Source organism: Ceratotherium simum, chromosome 5 (assembly GCF_057802395.1).
Source record: "Ceratotherium simum simum isolate JZ-2026a chromosome 5, ASM5780239v1, whole genome shotgun sequence".
Lineage (NCBI taxonomy): Eukaryota > Metazoa > Chordata > Mammalia > Perissodactyla > Rhinocerotidae > Ceratotherium > Ceratotherium simum.
The window spans coordinates 75,817,940-75,838,400 of record NC_141904.1 but is presented as its reverse complement, the minus strand read 5'-3'; the positions used below and the strand labels follow the sequence as shown (position 1 = coordinate 75,838,400).

Genomic DNA, 20,461 nt, shown 5'->3' with positions numbered 1-20,461 from the left:
AGTACATTCATGGCATAAACAGAGAAAGCCATTTCTTAAGTTAATTTCTTATGTTTCTGGATAATAAGAAAATGGTATAGTTCATGCCACACAGAAGACATGCAGGTTGTGCAGAACAAAATGTGTGTGTGTGTCTGTCTCTTAAAAGCAGCAACGCCATCGGAAAAATACCACAGACACATTGTCTATTTTCTCCATTATTCCTGTCTTCTCACTCCACATTGCGCTCCAAAAACCTAAGCTTTCTGAGCCAGGCCAATGCCGTAGCCTTGGAATTTCACACCATAGTCTAGACAGTACTTCTCAGCTGGGGGTGATTTTGTCCCTCCCCCGCCAGAGGACGCACTGGACAGTGGAGACATTTTTCATTGCCATGACTTGGGGGTGGGGGGAATGTTATTGGCAGCTAGTGGGTAGAGGTCAGGGATTCAGCTAAACATCTTACATTGAACACGACAGGTTCCCACAACAAAGAATTACCAGTTCAAAATGTCAATAGTGCTGAGGTTGAGAAGCCCAAGTCTTGAGGAAATAACCTTGGTTTGAGAACCATTTTTCTAGGCTAGCACTCTCTGGATTACCAATGCACTACTTAAGATTTCCAAAAACACCAAAGTAATATTATAAAGCCCAATACTAACCTTTGCTATTTCCCAAAGCTATTTGTATTAATATTGTATTGTTCACACTTAAAAGCGATTTAATTCCAATCAGTGCACCAAAGTAGCCCACATGAGAGTATACATAGATACATGAGCATGCATGTGCTTGCTTATTCCAATCAGAATTGCAATGCCATAGTCGCTTTGACCACAATGTGCCAGGAAAACAAAACAAAACAAAAAGAAAGCATCAAAGAAACTTAACGCGTGAATTATTTGTTTAGCTTCAAAACATGTTCATTTGGTTTGAGGCATACGGTGACTGCAAAAAGAATGGGTGATCATTTCAACCCAGGAGCTCTGAGAAATGGAAGAAAAGGGGGCATCTAAAAGTCTGTACACACAGAATTAACAGAACTTGAAGCAGAATGGCACTTTAAGGGAATGATCTGAGCTTTCGTTTACTGGGTTCCATGAATCACCACAAGAATATGGCGTGCAAAGATGTTCCCCCAGATTCTACAATTTCCATTCACTTCCCCTCTTCTGTCTGACTTATCTCATTTTGCCATTTACAGTCAGTGCTCCAGGGAGAGACTAATGGGGCTTGATTTTGTTACCTCGGCCAGCACTCCTATAGGAGACTTCATCCTGTAATCATCATAGTTCCAGCAGTGCATGTCTATGAAATTAAAATGGAAGAGATTGATTCTTCAGGTATGTGCTTGCTGTTATTGACAGTCACTTCAGATCAGTCCCTCTGAGGCAAGACAGCTCTTGCACGAAAAATACCTTTGCTTATCAAGCCGAGGCTCTGTGCCACTGAAATGGCAATTTTGGGCCCAAACGACAGCAGTCAGAGATGAACTAGGGCGCTTGGGAGAGTGTACTTCAGTAATCCTGCAGTATTCCATAAATCTGAAATCCACAAATCTGAGACTTCAAATTTGTCTCCATATTAAAGCTCTGATCCACTTACAATATTACATAAACACAGCTAGTTACTAAATGAAAGAAAAAGACACTGCTGGCAACATATGTCAATGTTAGATTTTCAGTATTTTAGGATTTAAATTTTGGTTCCTTTTTTAAAAAATTTAATCTATTTTTTATTGTGGCAAAAAACATTAAAAGCAAAATTTACCATTTTAACTATTTTTAACGTACAATTCAGTGGCAGTAAGAACATTCAGAATGTTGTGCAACCATCACCATCATCCATCTCCAGAACTTTTTCATCATCCCCAAGAGAAATGCTATATCCATTAAACAATAACTCCCTAGACTCTGGTAACCTCCATTCTACTTTCTGTTGCTATGAATTTGACTACTCTATGTATCCCATATAAGTGGAATTTTATATCAATATTTGTCCTTTTGTGTCTGGCTCATTTCACTAGCATAACGTTTTCAAGGTCCATCCATGCTCTAGCATGTGTCAGAATTACACTCCCTTTTAAGGCTTAATAATATTTTATTTTATTTATTTACATATATATTACATATAGGATATATATTTACATATATAGTTATTTATATATATAAAATGTAGTGTGTATATATATATACACACACTACATTTTGTTTATCCATTCATCTGTTGGTGGACATTTGAGTTACTTCTATCTTTTGGCTATTGTGAATAACATTGCTATAAGTGGTTATAAGTATCTGACTCCCTGCTTTCCATTTAAATTTTGATTCGTATTTGCTTATTTAAAAACACTGTCTGACAGCTGTAAGGTGTGTTACAAAATAGATAAAATAATCTAATGTGTATTTTATCATGTGATCCTATATGACCTTGTGGCATAGGTGGAGATAATTTTTGCAAATGCAAACAATGCCACTTAGGGCATTTAGCTTATTTTCCAAAGCATACAAAACAAATAGGTACAGGTGTTGCTAATATTCTTTCTTCTCTCTCTGTGGCCTCCCAAAACACCTCGTCCCTATTACAGACCATGAACATGGATTTTGAATAAACAAACACTACTCTATTTCAAAGCAGCTCACTATGTCTTCGGTTAAGTTAAAATGAAGGTCAAATCATGTCGCTATGTATCATAAGACACTTTTCTCTCTTATAAAACAAATAGCCAAGTGATAGAGCAGAGCTAGACATAAATGATTCTGAAGTTTACATGATCACAAATGTCCTTCTTAACCACGTCAACATATTAATTCACAAATGGAAACCTGAGCTATTAGGTTGTTTAGAACTAAGACTTTGAGACAGTCTAGCTGTGACAAGGTTAAGTACAAAAAGAGAATAAATTTAAAGTTGATATGAATAAACGATAACAAAATAATGGTACTGAAAACACAGGTTATTAAAAATTATAATTATTGTATGCAAAAGAATGAAATTTTGAAAAAACATTTTAATAGAGCAGCACTTATTCAAACAATTGCAGAACTCCACATTTTTTTAGATGTTTACTAAGTCTTGGTCACTCTGGTAAGATTATTTTATTGAACTCTTATGGCAGTTCTATGGGGACAAACTGTTATTATTCCATTTAAAACTAAGGAAACTAAAAGTTTTAAATAACTGTCATGGAAGCACATGGCTAATAAATGGTGAAGCTGAACTTTGAACCTATATCCACGCGACTCCTGAGTTGAAACTTTTTATGACTATGCTATCTAGAATTGTTCCAAGCCACGTTTCACAACTGGGACAATGCTTCAGACAGATATATGTTTATGAGGGAGATAAGATTTAATGTGCCTTACGAATTAAAATGAGTCCCCTCAGAGCTATAAGACGGAGTCTGCTCAGCCTGCTTTTGACAGTGCCAAATTATCTGGTATTTCTCCATTCTGAGTATTTAGCAACCCAACATGACTCCACATGGATTCATCTACCATTTCTTTTAGAGCTCTCCCCTGAGATTCTGATGTTGGCTGTTTTTACTAAAATAAACGTATTTTAGGAATGATAGCATATCTAGAATGTTCTAAAGAGAGTTTCACTATTGCTATTGCAATTATTCTTTTTTTTTTTTTTTTAAAGATTTTATTTATTCAGTTTTTTCCCCCCAAAGCCCCAGTAGATAGTTGTATGTCATAGGTTCACATCCTTCTAGTTGCTGTACGTGGGACTCAGCCTCGCGTTGGACGGAGAAGTGGTGCCTCGGGGCGCTCCCGGGATCCGAACCCGGGCCGCCAGCATCAGAGCGCGCGCACTTAACCGCTAAGCCACGGAGCCGGCCCTGCAATTATTCTTAATTATAACTGTTGTTTCCTTTAGAGCAAGTAAACTCAGAGAGAACTTATGCTATTTGCTTAGAGAAAAAGACTGATAATAATCTATAAAGAAATTATCAACCAAATGTAGACTCATGTGTTTCTTTTTACTCTCTACTGGCATTAATAATTTTAGAAGTCAGCAGTATGCATGGTTCTGAGTTCACACTGATATTTGCTGCAGGATAATTTATGGCAGCCAAAAGTGACACAAGCAACTTAAAACAGTAATCATTATTAACATGGTAAATTAAAATAGAAAACTGACTGATGTCTCGTGTAAAATTAATGTGCCATTAACCTTAACTATACCAATAAAGTTATATTATGAAGGTCAACTACAAAAACAGTTATCCACCCGGGATACACAGCAAATGTACATTAACTCTATGTTAACATGAAATGTAGCTATTAAAAGGGAAAGGTAAATAGGGCCAAATATTAAAACCCAGGTTGAACTAAAACCCATATATTAGGCACATAAGCTATATTAGTTCAGGACTCCTTATCCCATGTCACTGATGATATTTCCTATAATTTGTGTTGATTAGTTTTTATCAAGTAGCTTCGACCAAAGTTTCTTTCTCCGTACAACATTAATACATTCCATGAACATTGTCAGAGAGCAAAACATTTTAGAGTTTGAAGAGTCACAAGAGATGATTAAGTTCCACCTTATCATTCTCTACATAAGGAAACAAGTATCTAGAGATGCTGTAACACAGGTTGAGCACAGAGCCTCAGTCTAACTCTCACTCCAGAATTACATCCACTACTACCTGCTTGATTTTCATTTCAGCTACTTTTTGCTAAGGCACCTTCTCCTTTCGTTCTCTAATTCTGACAGACTGGAGAAGACTAACTTCTTAAATAAGTAAAATAGAGGTAATAATGCCTAATATATGGATTTATTGTGATGGACAAACAAAATGCTCCTGAGACACTGCCTGAAAATTGTAAAATTTTATAAAATTATTTTTTATTACTAATATAAATAAAGGGCTTGAAAAAGTTAAAATCTCTTTTAAGAATTCTCTTTTGCAAAGTCTCTTTCCTCTTAAGAAGTCAAAAAGAATATAGGTTTTCAGACCAGAATAATATGGTTTCTAGTCCCTGCTCACCCAACTTACTGGCTATCATTCTTGAATATGTCTAGATATTCCAGATATCTAAAATCGTAACAGTAATATTTCTCTTATATGGCACTTGTGAATATTAAATTATATGTAACTATATATATATTAAAAAAAATACTGATTGGGACAATGTAGGAGCCTAGTATACATTTGAGGAATATTAATTTTCTTTCCTCTTCCTTTTGAATCTTCAATCTTTCTTTTTAATAGGTATAATTAAATTGCAAAATTTTGAATAGTACTAACAGGCAGAGACAAATTTGGATTTACAAAATTATTTTATTACAATAGAGAACTACTGAATGAGCCTCTCCATAACATAAACAGACAATTTAAAGACACAAAACAAAAAGTAAATCTGCACATTGAGATGGCACCACACACCCCTAAGCATTCTCAATTAAAATAGAGTACCTGTGGCTCTCACACATTAGAGGGAGATGAATATATAAAAATCTGGATTAATCTTAGAAGTGATTCAATGGGGAAGAATATAGACTCATCCTCTTCAAGGGAAAGGAATCCTGACATGTTAAAAGATACTTTGCTGTATCCTGGGTTTTCTGACAATTCCTGATGGAAGCAGGGTCAACCTCTTCTGGTATAAGCTACCTTTCTGATTAGTATAGTTCTAAGAATGTGTATATCCAGCACACTATATATCCTTTCCTATATAGTATATAGTGAAGGATCTATTCACATGATGACATATCAATATACTCAAACTCTCACTTTTAACATATTAGATCACTCCATCTAAGATTAACATCCAAATTAATTTTGACTTAAATCTAGAGAAATCCAAAACAATGGGGAAAATGAAGTCAAAAGACTAAGTGTTCTAAAGTCATAGAAGTCATACCAAAGACATCTATACTGTTGATACAAAAGTAAGATAACACTTTGAAACAATGTTAGTCTTTTCAGAAAAAAAGGGATGCCATCTCCCTGAGCTACAGATTCTGAGTGCTAGCACATCAATCCTTTAAAGAAATTACTAGCATGCTGTGTTCGGTTTACTGTCTCTCACCTTGCATTTTACAAACTGTATCAAAGCACGGAGTGTAACAGCTCCAATTTCTTTCACAGCAGCTGCACTGTGTGAGAAAAATTGACAGATTAACTAGAAGAAAGCCTCCCAAGTCACCGGAAACTATGACTGCCCATTAGAACAGAATTGTAGACCAAAGAGCACACATAAAGGAATGCCTCAGTGCTCCACTGCACCATCAACCAGTGGGCATGACAATGCTCCTCAAGATTTGTGTGTGAGAGGGAGGGGTGCAATCCAGAAATGATAACATCTGCAGTTGGGTTTAGCACTCACTCTGGGTGAGGATAAAGATCTGGAATTGAAAAGTTGCTATTGATTTTTAATGTTATTATTTTGATGAATCCTCTACTTGTTAGCTTTTCTAAAAAATAAACTACACTAAACATATCCAGTTCTTACATAAATTAATGAAGCTAAGCTAAATGAAACTCCAACTGCTTTACAAACAAGTACCACTATTAACTGAGTTCAGGAATGCAAACTGGTCTTCTTTATGATAATCTGTTAGGTCTAGATTCAGCAGGCAGCATTACTACTCGCATTTATACAGAAACTTATAGTGTGTTTGAGAAAAAAAATTTGTCATATGGTCCACACAACCACGCTCAAGCAATAGGTAGGACTGATATTCTGGTACCTATTTTAGAGATGAGTGACCTAGAGGTCTGAGAGTTTAAATGTGGTGCCTAAAAGGGCAGAGGTAATTAGGAAGGTGATAGTGTGCCTGTTTGTGGGATGAAAGGAAGGCATGGGGGAGGAGGAAAGTAGTCTTAAAAGAGAAATTAGAGGAAGATACACATTTGGATCAACCTCAACTTAATTTGCATGTATTTTTTCTTTTTTGAGTTATTTATTTTAAAAGGTTGCATCAATATGCATTTAAAAGATAACCATGGATAAACTAAACCTTTCAAAAGACAACTGCTATGTACCCATTACCAGAAGATGTGATATGATATGCAATGTTTTACACTGTATGTTTGAATGAAATGGATAAAAGCGACTGCACAATAGACCATAGCTTATACCTCTGTTTTGTAGTATTTCCTTAGGAAAAGGGCATTTTCCTAAACATTTATTATAAACCCAAGTTTTAACGTGTTTATTACAACTATTTAAATTATCAGCAACCTACACTTTAAGACTTTTTCCTCCAATCATTTAGTATAATTTGAGCTTCTAGGATTTTTTAAGTAAAACAGATAAGTAGAGGTGTATGCCTCAAATATATCTTGAAAAAGGATAACCTTTTCGAAACCACATTTTACTGTCAAATAGATGAATTAATACATAGAGTTCACACAGAATGAAAGATTTTAAACATCAGAGTGTTTAAAATCTACTTATTGACAATTCACCAAACATTCTACTGTTATTTTCATTGTTTAATTTATTAGTTTCAACATTAACATCATGAGATTATGATGTAAAAAAGGAGGCTCTACGTCATAAAAAAGATAATCCACATCTTCAAAATTAAATTATCAATATAACCCATAGTTTGCAGATGGGGACTCCAAGAGTCACACAAGCTAAATGACTCACCAATGTTCATCATTGGTAATTCCAGAACTTGTATCCAAGCCTTCTGATTCTAGATCCACAAATTTTTATACTATGTAAGAAAACTCCTAATTGGTTAAAAATAGGCCAGTTCAGGATATCCCAATACATTCTCTAGTTCTATATTTTAGGAATCTTCTTACTTTATCCTCACGTGGTGGAGGGGTGAGGGTTCTCTGTGGGGCCTCACTTATAAGGGCACTAATCCCATTCATGAGGGCTCCACCCTCATGTCCTGATCAACACCCAAAGGCCCTGCCTGCTAATACCATCACCTTGGGGGTTGGTTTCAACATATAAATGTTGCGGGAACACAAAAATAGCATTGCGCGTGCCCCTAGTCTAACAGAGGTTTCAGAATTACCACCACCATCACCACCAGCACTCACATTTATTCAGTGTGTCAGACTCTACACCAGGTGCTTTCAGATTATGCTGCTTCATAAAGGACATTTATCAGTTTTCCCTCTATTTTTGTGCTCTGGAACATTTTGTAACATAAAATTATATACTATTCATTTGAAGTAGTTTATCCATTAAATGGCAGCCCAGTGTCACCCTAATGGGGAAAACTATGACAAGTTTTACGTTATTATTATTATTATGTGTGTGTGTGTGTGTGTGTGTGTGTGAGTGTGTGTGTGTGTCTGTGTGTATGAGGGAGACTGGCTCTGAGCTAACACATCTGTGGCCAATCTTCCTCTTTTTGCTTGAGGAAGACCAGCTCTGAGCTAACATCTGTGCCAATCTTCCCTCTATTTTGTATGTGGGTCACCACCACAGCATGGCTTTGATGAGTGGTGCAGGTCCACACCCAGGATCCGAACCCGTGAACCTGGCCTGCCGAAGTGGAGTGTGCCGAACTTAACCACTATGCCACCAGGCCAGCCCAACATTATTTTTGGGGGGGAGTTATTTTGTTTATTAATTTTTTTTTACTTGAGTTAACTTAAATAATTTGCATTACACAAAAAATCATCCATTTCTCTAGCATTTTAATCTCTTCTATATCGATATAACCCCCTTACACAGATTGCAGGATCTCCCAGGATGGATTTCCTCCTGGCTCAGTGGGATTCGGAATTTCCTGTAGATCTTTGTAACAAAGTGACTGATGACTTACAGGTTTATATCAGCCAGAATAGCTAGGTTATAGTCCAACATTAACATCAAAATCAAGGCCTTAAAGCAATTTATTTTTCATTCATGCTCTATGTCTAATGTTGGTTGGCAGAATAGGGGATGAAACAGAGTTAGTATCAACTATTGGTTGGCAGAATAGGGGATGAAACAGAGTTAGTATCAACTACCATTTCTAAAATCTCTACAACACTGCGAAGGGAAATGGAGAATTAAGCACTGGTTTTTAAACCTTCCATCCAATTTTGATTCATGTCACTTCTATTCATATTTCATTGGCCACATCAATTAGTTTGGCCTCACTTTTAGGGGCAGTACAACCCTACCAGGTACCCAGAAAGAGATGAGAACCAGAATATTGCACAAAATTCATTCTATATTTTTATCTTTAGCTTAAAAAATAGTGTTTCCTCATGTCATGAAAACCCTGTGCTAGAGCACAGAAGAAAATCTATTCAAATGCTATTCCCGCTGAGTGACCAAGAAGAGCATCAACCATTTGTTCTCACAGGTGCACAGCTGCACTCTCTGTCAAGACTGTTTCAAGTAACACTCTATGTACTACTTTTACCTCAGATGATAAAAAGTAGATTGGCAAAGAGTCATTAAAAGCATCAATAGAAAGAAAACCCAACAGTCCCAGTGTCAGTGAAAGGCCTCTTTCTGCTTCTTGTCAAATATTTTTCTGTTTGATATATTTCTTCAATGGTTCCAAGAAAATAATGAAGCAAATTAAAATCAATACAAAATTACAAATCAAAATGCTATTTTGGGGTTGACAGAAAGACAGAGGCAGAAGTATTTCAAATCAAGGGGAAAAAAAATCCGCAGTGCCTTGCTTTCTGAAGAGACTGTGACTCATTCCTGCTGCTATTGCTAGGCAGGACAGGTTGAATCAGGAATGGAGAAACAGCCCTCAATTAGAAATTCATTGAATTTTGTCAGATCCAATAGGACATTAATGTTATTTCAAGGGGGAATGGTAGGTATGTTTTTTATTCCATCTGCTTCTCTGTTTCTGATCTATTCATTCTAGGCTACATTCCGTAGCTGTTATTTTTCATTCTTTAAGAAGAAAAAAAGAGTGAAAAACAGGAGGATAAAGTCAAGGGAGACTTTTTGTTTATAAATCAAATGTGAAAATTTCAAAACACATCTACTGCTTTGAAAGACAGGTTGAATAGCTATCATTTGAGAGTTAACCAGATTTGTGCACTCAAGCACTTGCAGTAAGAACATTTTATAGTATTTCAAAAGCAATTCTTTTATTTTCATAGGATAATAGAAAACAAATGGGAGCAGGGATAGAGTAAGTCCTAGGTAGTAGAGGGTTAAAAGGCTTTCATATACACAGATAATCATGGTAATTTTAATTAAAATATCTAAAATTTAATTAAAAATTTTAGAAATACTTCTAAAGTCTCACAAGTGCTTAATATGACATGGGGGTACAAAAGAAGCCATTTGTAAAGGGAGACAGTAGTAAAGTATGTATTAGGTCAAACATTAACTACAGTTGATGGCATAAAAATAAAAATAAAAACGATATATGATGAGGCAGAATGTGCTGAGGTGAAAAAGTGGCAATGCAAACCTTTATGTTATAAATGTCTTCCCAGTAGCTTTGGAAACCATCAAGGACACCACTTTTAGGAATAGTGAATGACTGACACTCTGCTTTGTTAACCCTTGTACGTGATGTACTGACTGCGAAAAACTTCTTATATAGATTACATAGCTCACAGTGTCAGTCACAGTCAAATAATGTGAAACTGTAAAATGAGAATTTTATGATCATGAAGGTTAACCTATCCACTTTATGAAACAAAAAAACTGAAGTCTATAAGAATGGGAAACTTGAAAAGCACCCAGAAAATTAGTTGAAGATAGGCTAAACCCAAGCCATTTGGCTGTTGCTCCAATACTCTTCTCTTTTATCAAAGTCTCAGTTAAGAGAACATATATTTTCCCATCCATGCATTTGGTTCCAAAAAATCTAACATTTAGAAGCTCTTGAAGTGTTTAATTGGTGTCTGATAAAATATTCATGTATTCCACCTGACAACTCAAATAAGTTAGGACAAAAAGAGTTAGTGACATGAATGTATTGAGCGTACTATAAAGTGCTAAAAAGAAGTAAGAGTTTACTACTGTTACTTCATACTATTTTACGGGTAGGCAGAATTTATATAAGTGTGAGAAGACACCATATAAAAGCAAGCATGCCAGACTTGAGCTGATCCTGAGACCTACCAAATATGGAAAACAGAGGTGGCAAATGGCTTCTCTTTAACTGTATTTGCCCAGTAGATACAGCTTGTTAGGGTCACAATAATGTTTTTAAAAATCTGAATTCGTTTCCAAAATTTACAAGTTGAGGAAATTCAAAAAAATCCAAAATTCCAATTTGTTTTGATATATTAGAAGACCTGGCATCACTAGGATTCCACTCTGCAAAGGCAACAATTACCTAAACCAGGTAGGGTGTTCTGTTGAGTCCCTGCCAGGTGAAGGCCTAGGCTAGGGGTATGTCAATGGAAATGGAGAAATAAGAAAAAATCAGAAACAAATAATAAAAATGCAGATATAAATCCTACCTTAATGTTAAATGTAAATAGATTAAACAGTTTAATTAAAAGGTAGAGATTTGCAGAATGGATTAAAAAAATACATGATCCCACTATATGCTGTCTAAAAGGGAAACATTTTAGATTCAAAAGCACAATAGACTGAAAGTAAAAGAATGGAAAATGATATACCATGAAAACGGTAGCCAAAAGAGAGCTGGACTGGCTTTACTAATATCAGACTTTAATACTTTAAGCCTAAAATGTTACTAAAAATAAAGAAGGACATTTTATAATGAAAAAATCGTGAGTCCAACAGGAAAATATAGTAATTATAAACGTATATGCACTTAACAATAGAGACTCAAAATACATGCAAGAAAATTGACATAATTGAAAGGAGAAATAGATAATTCAACAATAATAGTTGGAGACTTCAATATCCCTCTTTCAAGAGTGGAAAGAAAATTAGAATATAAATAAGGAAATAGAAGATTTTAACAACACTATAAACAAGATAGACCAACAAACATCTATAAAACACTATACTACAAAACAACAGAATACATATTCTTCCCAAATGCAAACTTAGAAACATTTTCTAAGTTGGAATATAAAAGGTCTATAGGCTACATATATACTATAGACTACATATAGACTATAAAAAGTCAGAAAACAAGTTTCAACAATTTAAAAGGACTGATATCACAACAAATGTGTTCCCTGACCATAAGAGAATAAAGTTAAAAATTGACACCAAAAGAAAATTTGAGAAATTTGCAAATATGTGGAAAGTAAACTCTCCCTAAATAACTAAGGGGTCAAAGAAGAAAGCAAAATGGAAATTACTTTGAGATGAGTGAAAATGATGACAAAATATGTCAAAACTTATAAGATGCAGCTAATGCAGTGCTTGGAGGGATATTTATAGCAGTAAATGCCTATATTAAAAAAGAAGAAATATTTCAAATCAATAATCTAAACTTATACTCTAAGATACTGGAAAAAGAAGAGCTAGCAGAAGAGAAGAAATAATAAAGATTGGAGAGAAAATAAATAACATAAGAGAAGAGAAAAACAATAGAGAAAATCAACGAAACTCAAAATTGGTTCTTTGATAATAAAATTGACAAAACTTTAGCTAGACTGACCAAGAAAAAAAGGGAGAAGATTCAAAATCCTAAGATTAAGAATAAAAGAGGGGAGGCTACAAGCAAACTTACAGAATTTTCTTTCAAAAAATGAATATAAGGGAATACTATGAATCACTGTATGCCAAAAAACTAGATAACAAATTAAATGGACAAATTCCTAGAAAGACATAAACTACTAAAACTGCATCAAGAAGAATGGAAAATCTGAACAGATCTATAACAAGTTAAGTGATTAACTTAGTAATAAAGAAACTTTCCACAGAGAAGTCCCTGAACAGAAGGCTATAGTGGTGAATTCTACAAAATATTAATAAAATTCTCTAAAAAAATGCAAGAGGAGGGAGCACTTCTCAACTCATTCTATGAGACCAGTATTACCCTAATACTAAAACTAGTCAAGACATTGCAAGAAAAGAAAACTACATATTAATAACCCTTATAAAGAGAGACACAAATAAACTTCAACAAAATACTTACAAACCAAATCCAGCAAGATATAAAAAGAACCGGTGATCTAATGGGTTTATCCAAGGAATACAAGGTTGGTTCAACATATGAAAATCAATCAATGTAACATGCCGTATTAATATAATAAAGGACAAAAGTCACATGATCATTTTATAGATTCACAAAAAGTATTTGACAAAATGCAACACACTTCCATGATAAAAACACTCAAAGAACCAGGAATAGAAAGGAATTTCCTCAACCTGAAAAAGGTCATCTACGAAAAACCCACAGGTGACATCATACTTATTAGTGTAAGAATGAAAGCCTTCCTTATATGGCCAGAAACAAGACAAGGATGTCTGCTCTTGCTACTTATATTTAACATTATAGTGGAGGCTCTAGCCAAGGCAATTAGGCAAGAAAATGAAATAAAATGCATCCAAATTGGAAAGGAAGAAGTAAAGCTATCTCAATTTGCAAATGACATGATGTTCTATATAGAAAATCCTATGGAATCCATTAAAATAACTATCAGATCTAATAAACAAATTCAGCAAAGTTACAGGATAATTGGTCATTATATATAAAAATCAGTTGTACTTTATACACTAGCAATGATCAATCTGAAAATAAAATAAAGAAACAATTCCATTTAAAATTATATCAAAAAGAATAAAATACTTAGGAATAAACTTAATAAAACAAGTACTAGATTTGTACACTGAAAATTTCAAAATGCTATTGAAAAAATTACAGAAGACCTAAATAAATGGAAAGACATCCCATATTCATGGATTGAAAGACTTAATATTGTTAAGACTGCAACAGTCCCAAATTTATCTATAGAGTCTATGCAAATCCCTATCAAAATTCTAGCTGGTTTTACTGCAGAAATTAATAAGCTGGTCCTAAAATTCATACTGATATATAAGGAAGTCCAAATAGCAAAAACAATCTTGAAAAAGAAGAACAATGTCAGAGGAGTCACACTTCATATCCAGAATATACCAAGAACTCTTTCAGCTCAACAATAAAAAACAAACAAACAAACAAAAATGATTTTTAAAAAATGGGCAAAGGATTCAAATCAATATTTATCCAAAGAACATATACAAATGGCGGACAAGTACATGAAAAGATGCTCAAATCACTAGAGATTAGGGAAATACAAATCAAAACTGTAAAGATATACTACTTCATATCCACTAGGATGGCTATAAAAAGACAGGCAATAACAAGTGTTAGCAAGGATGTGAATAAATAAGAACTCTCATACATTGCTGGTGGGAAAGTAAAATGATGCAGCCACTTTGGAAAACAGTATCATTGATCATTCCCCAAAAAGTTCACCATAGAGTTTCCTTATCACCCAGTAATTCCAATCCTAGGTATATACCCAAGAGAAATAGAAACACACATCCACACAAAAACTTGTACACAATTGTTCATAGCAGCATTATTCACAATAGTAAAAATATGCAAACAACCCCAATGTCCATCACATGATAAATGAATAAACAAACTGCCATATATCCATATAATGGAGTATTATTCGTCCATAAAAAGGAATGAAGTACTGATATTTGCTACAACATAGATGAACCTTGAAGCACCATGCTAAGTAAAAAGCCAGACACAAAACTCTACATATTATATTATTCTATTTATATAAAATGTCCAGAATAGGTAACTCCATAGAGGCAGAATATAGATTAGTGGTTTCCAGGGGCCGAGGGAGAGGCAAATGTGGAGTGGTTACTAATGGACTCAGGTTTCTCTTGGTTTTGAAAATATTCTGGAATTGAATAGTGATAATAGTTGCACAGACTTGTGAATACTGTAAAAACCAGTGAATTGTACACTTTCAAAAGGTCAAGTTTATGGTATATGAATGATATGAGTTAAAAAAAGAAGATCCACAAAAATATTTTTATGAAAGTATCCATATAATTTGTGGATTGGCCTACATAAAGAGGAAGGACTATGAAAGAGGAGTCTAAGATTTGGAAACTAGGACACTGGTATAGGAGAACAGAGAAGTTGAATCCGGCAACTGGTAAAGAGCATTACTTAGAAATTCCACATTAAGTTGATGCAAAATATTAGGCAAATATATGAAAGAGTCACAAGCAACCAAAAAGAGAAAAGGAAAGCAAAATAATTCCTAAGATTTGCCTGAAGCAAATATATTGTAAAATAACTTTCAATTAATTCCCAGATAGGAGCAACTGATCTCAGCTGTCAAATATGTGTCTCCTTTCTTTGAACAGAGTGCATTCCCTTATATGTACTGCCATACTGGGCTGTTAACTACCCAGGCCAGACCAGAACCAGAAATTTCTAGCACTGATAACTGTGCAATATTCATGATCATTCTGTCCCATTCATACAGCTACATTTCAAGTGTCAAAATTTGAAAACAGTTGACAGCTCTGAGTATAAAATGAATGTAAAGGCCATAGCAGCACTGGGGAAATGGTCCTATAAATGAATTCTCCCTGCACACAGGGAGCTAAAAATAACTATCTCATACAATCCTTATTAGCCTCCTAATCTTTTTAGAATATCAGTTATGCCTCTATTAGCTGTTTTTGAATGAATAAAGAACTGCATAAATTTCCCCATTGACCAACCATTCTTTTCATAGCATACCTGATGTTTTTGAAAGATACAATCTCAACCGATTATCACACAGAAACACAATGGTCTCAAGCCACATATCATAGATTACAACAGAGAAGGCCCATTCTGTTTACTCAATTCTGTTAAATAAACATACTGTGAATATGGGCAATATCTGACACATTATTCATCGGGTCAGATCAGACGACATGATAAAGCTGACTCTTTGCCTTCATTATTTTCCTAATTACCAAGGCTAACAGTGTTTCATCTAAATTATGTTGTGAATTGAAGCGAGAAGATGTTAAGTGTCTTGCTTGTAAGTGATATAACACCCCTTCCCTCCCTTTGGTCCATCTTTGCTCATAATCAATGTCAAGGATCATGTAAAATTCAAAAAAGTACTAATAGACTCTGGCTCTAAACATGTTTCACTGAACGTAAATAGTGTAGATTATTAATCCAAATAACATTTTCCAATGAGGTATTTATAATATGCAATTAATTTCTTTCTTTAAATATACTAATACACTTTAACAACAGGGAAAATGGAGCATCATAACTAAGCTACATAATTATTAGATGAGCCATAAAATAAAGAATTTAATTTGATGTGAATGATGAAATTAATATGCATATAAATCTGACCTTTTGAAGAAAATATATTGTAAGAGAAATTTTCTACTTTATATAGTGGCTCCCCACTTCCCATCACACTGTAATGAATAGGTCACATCACCAAATGATCCTTTCTTGATACTACTGTCTTGAATATACTGTCAAATATATATGGATTGAGTATCATTGTGCATCTCACCTACTAATATGTAGTCTAGATTTACAGGAAATTTGAATAACACTCAACTAAAGGTGCCATAATATAATTTCTTCTAAAATGGAAAAATCCAAAGGTGATACTCTCTTGTTATACAAAATATACGTTTTACACAGTATTCCAAGTATCCAATCTGCTCTGAAAACTTGCTGAAAATATTTTCCTTCTTTTATTGCAAGTTGGGTAGTGTGACTCTTGAGCTAAGGATTCAGCTGAAGAGAGCTGAGAGGGCAGATAGAGGGGAAGTCCATGTGCTCCTAACCCAGGCTTGCTTGTCTTATTACACTTCTCTGAGGATCACAGCTAGGCTGAATCAGAGGTGCCTCTAGGCCTCAGAAAGCTTAAGCTTGAAGCTGTTCTCTGTGGTAGTACTGAAATAGTCAGCTGAGCTGTCCAAATTGTCAGGTACAAAACACCTCTTGTGGTTACACGAGTCAACCCGAAGTAACAGGAGAAAGGGAGTAGAGAGTTGTGGCTAACAGAGTATGCGTTAACATCCATCAACTAATAAATGACTAAATAAAATATACATCCTTACAATGGAATATTTTTTGCAATAAAAAAGTGAAATATTGATATATGCTACAACATGGGTGAACCTTGAAAATATTATGCTAAGCAAAAGAAGTTAGTCACAAAAGACTATGTATGGTCTGATTCCATTTATATGAAATGTCTAGATCAGCAAATCTATAGAGACAGAAAGTAGATTAGTAGTAGCCTAGGACTGGGGGATAGTGAACCAGGGGAAAGGGCTGTAGTTGCTAATGAGTACAAGAGTTTTGGGGGGAGCAATAAAAATATTCTAAAATTGATTATGGTGATGAATTAATATTTACTCTGTGAATATACTAAAAACCATTGAATTGCACACTTTAAACAGGTGAATCGTATGGTATGTAAATTATATCCCAATAAAGCTGTTATTCTTTTAATAAGACCATGGATTCATGTCATAGCTCTACCACTTAAGAGCTCTGAAATGATGACAAAGTTACCTAAATTTCTAAGCCTCAGTACATTTTCTGAAAGTACAGATGGTAACAGTATCCATACTTCATAATATTGAAGACTAAATAATTTTTATACGTTTAAAGCATTTAGGACAATGCCTCACACAATAAATACGAGCTGTTATTACAGCGAACCAAAGCATCTTCTTCCAGGGTGGACCGCGAAAGCTGATGACTGCCATCGTAATATAACATTTGTGTCAACAAAAGGGCCCTTCATTGTTCAACATTCCATTCACATGTTTATTCTTAAATATTAATGGAGCACATACTGGCTGCTTGGCATTGCTAGATACAAATAAAACTCTATATGGACTAACCCGCTTATGGATGAGAAACCCAAACATTTCATTAGATGCTCCTCCTTATGGAACAAAGTGTCTAATATCCTCTTAGCATCTACAGTAGACAGAAATGGTGCACTGTTTGTCTTTCATGCACTCCCAATGAGAAAATGGATAGAGATGAAGGAACGCCTGATGAAAGTAGAAGCTAATTATAAAGATCTGGCTTTCAGATTTCCAGGTAGGAGAATTAATCTTAGAAAATAGGATTGCCTTCTAAAAGTAACTGCTGTGATTACTTTAGTTAAAGTCATTAACTTTAACTCAATTAACTCAAACTAAGATTACCACATAACATATATTTATTAATTTATTTTTAAATCACATGTCTAAACTATTAAAAGTTTTACAAAGCAAGAATTAATAGTCCCTTCCTTTACCCTGCTTACCCTATAACATTTCTTTCACAAAGGAAAACATAAATGAGTTCAATTCAAATTTAGACAGAATAAAATATATACACACCAGTATGATTAATAACTAATGGCTCCAACTGTATCCCTCTTAACAATTTCAGACTATAGTTTAGTGTTACGGGTGATTTCTGTCAAGTAGATTGCTAATCTGTGAAAACCAGAAGTGAATTTTAAAATTTAGTTATCATTCGGCTTAGAGACATTTTTTAAAGCCAGGCGAAGCCAGTCTGAATCACAAGTTTGGTGGCTTAAGGTACACATGCAACAGAAGTGCCTGCAGAAGCGAAAAGTGGATTCCAGTCCGAAGTCTGATATGAATGCTCTATTAGAGTGCGCATCTGAGTCAGCCAAACTCAGACTTCACACTGCTGTTCAAATGACTCTCTATTATTCCCTAAATGACTTGCCTCCTTTCACTGTGATTATGATTTCTGCTCAAGGCTGATAATCAAATTTCTTACAAATCAAAAGGAATAAAACATAAGGTGAAGCTGTTAAAAACCAGCTATCAACAAAAAGGTCAAGCCCTCCGGCATGACAAAGAAAAAAAAATTATTCTCTGCTCCTGGATCAGATTTATCCTTGATATAGAGCAGAACCATTTACAGCCACAGATTTTTTTTAACTAGTAGTAAAGCATATTACAAGCTTTTTTAATTCAATTTTCTCTGGCATTTATTGTGTTTTATAAAATATCTAAATGTCAACTAGATTTATACAAATGTATTTATAACTTAATAAATGGTTAAAACAGATTATTCACAAACAGATAAAATGCAGACCATAATAATCTAAATTGATATGGATTTTTGTTTTCCTCTCCATCACAAAAGTAATTAGTGTTTGCCTACAAAGTTTTTTATTCTACAGTAATGTAATGGGTATTAAAAATACATCTGTATGCATTTGAGATTTCAACATTACTACTGTACAGTTAACGTTCAATACCAGAATATTTGGCGGATTTATATATTTCAATTTGCAATGAATTCAATGAAGGGTCAAGGATATAACAAGGATGGCTTAGCCCAAATCCGGATCTGAGGAATAATACCAACAATATTTTGAAAATGATTATCCACTAAGTTGTTACTTCCTGCAGGTGAACCAAGCTCCTATTTGAAAGCCACCAAATGGGCAAGGTTTCATGCTATTTTCAGGTTTCTCTGATAAAATATTTTATTTAAAAAAAAAGAAGATTCACTGACTAAATATACTCTCATCCTTTCTCTGGGGTAAATGGAAAGAGCAAACAGTTACAAATGAGAATGTTATTTTCACCATTTGGGCTCAAAATAAACATCCACCTGTAGCTGCAACGTTCAAGACCTTCAGCTTTAAGAAAGAAGTATTGTTTAAGATAAAAATTGCAAAACTTCCCAAACAATTCTGCCATCTATTCTGAGAACTTTACACAAACAAATCTGCCCTGCAGTTCCAGGCACTGAATTTTTTACTGTCTCCATAGTTTTGCCCTTCCCAGATGTAATATAGTTGGAATCAGACAGTATGTATCCTTTTCAGATTGGCTTCTTTCATTTAGTAATGTGAGTTTAAGTTCCTTCCATGTGTTTTCTGGCTTGATAGCTCATTTCTTTTTAACATCAAATAATAGTTCATTGTCTGGATGTACTACATTGATTTATCTATCCATCCACTGAAGGACAATTTGGTTGTTTGCAAGTTTTGGTAATTATGAATAAAGTTGCAATAAACATCCATGTGCAGGTTTTTGTATGTATATAAATTTTCAAGTCCTTTGGGTAAATACCAAAGAGCATGATTGCTGGATTACTAGCCTTTAAAATATGAATGTAAAGGGATTTGAAATTCATTCTCCATTAAGTTTTATAAGAAAAAGAGAGAGACAGAGGTAAAGAGAGACAGAGAAGGACAGGAGAAAGAAGGGAAAGGGAGAGAGGAAAGAGGATAACAAATTTTTAAATTCCCACTTATTTCAAGGGCATTTTGATACATACAGAATGTAATTAGGAAACTACTTTCTCAGAATGCAAGGTTAATTAGATAATTAGTTGAGCTGAGCAATAGATGAGGTATTGCATGTTAAAAAAATTAATACACTAATTCTGAGTAATTATAACTACAGGGACAAAAGCCAGGTTTGAAAATAAGCCTGTTAAATACCAAGAAAAAGGTTGAGACTAGATTTTAATTTGACTGACAAGAGGAAGACAGCCCTGACAGAGAAAGTTATAATTATACATTTATAGCTATTTTTAAGCATAAAATGGGATATATATTTAAAGGTGATTTATTACTAATTATGTTCTCTTTTAAGGATCAGTTAAATGC

At 34.4% G+C, this 20,461-nt stretch overlaps 1 protein-coding gene across 7 annotated transcripts in view; it reads right to left on the bottom strand.

Moving 5' to 3' along the window:
• CNTN4 (contactin 4) overlaps window positions 1–20,461 on the bottom strand; it is an 892,715-nt gene that overhangs the window by 673,087 nt on the left and 199,167 nt on the right. The window contains exon 3 of one of the 7 annotated variants that reach the window (XM_087431364.1): window positions 1,223–1,284. The exons of the other annotated variants lie outside the window; for them this stretch is intronic. The gene's annotated coding sequence lies outside the window, so the exon portion shown is untranslated. The remainder of the gene's footprint in view (window positions 1–1,222; window positions 1,285–20,461) is intronic. 7 annotated transcript variants of the gene reach the window in all.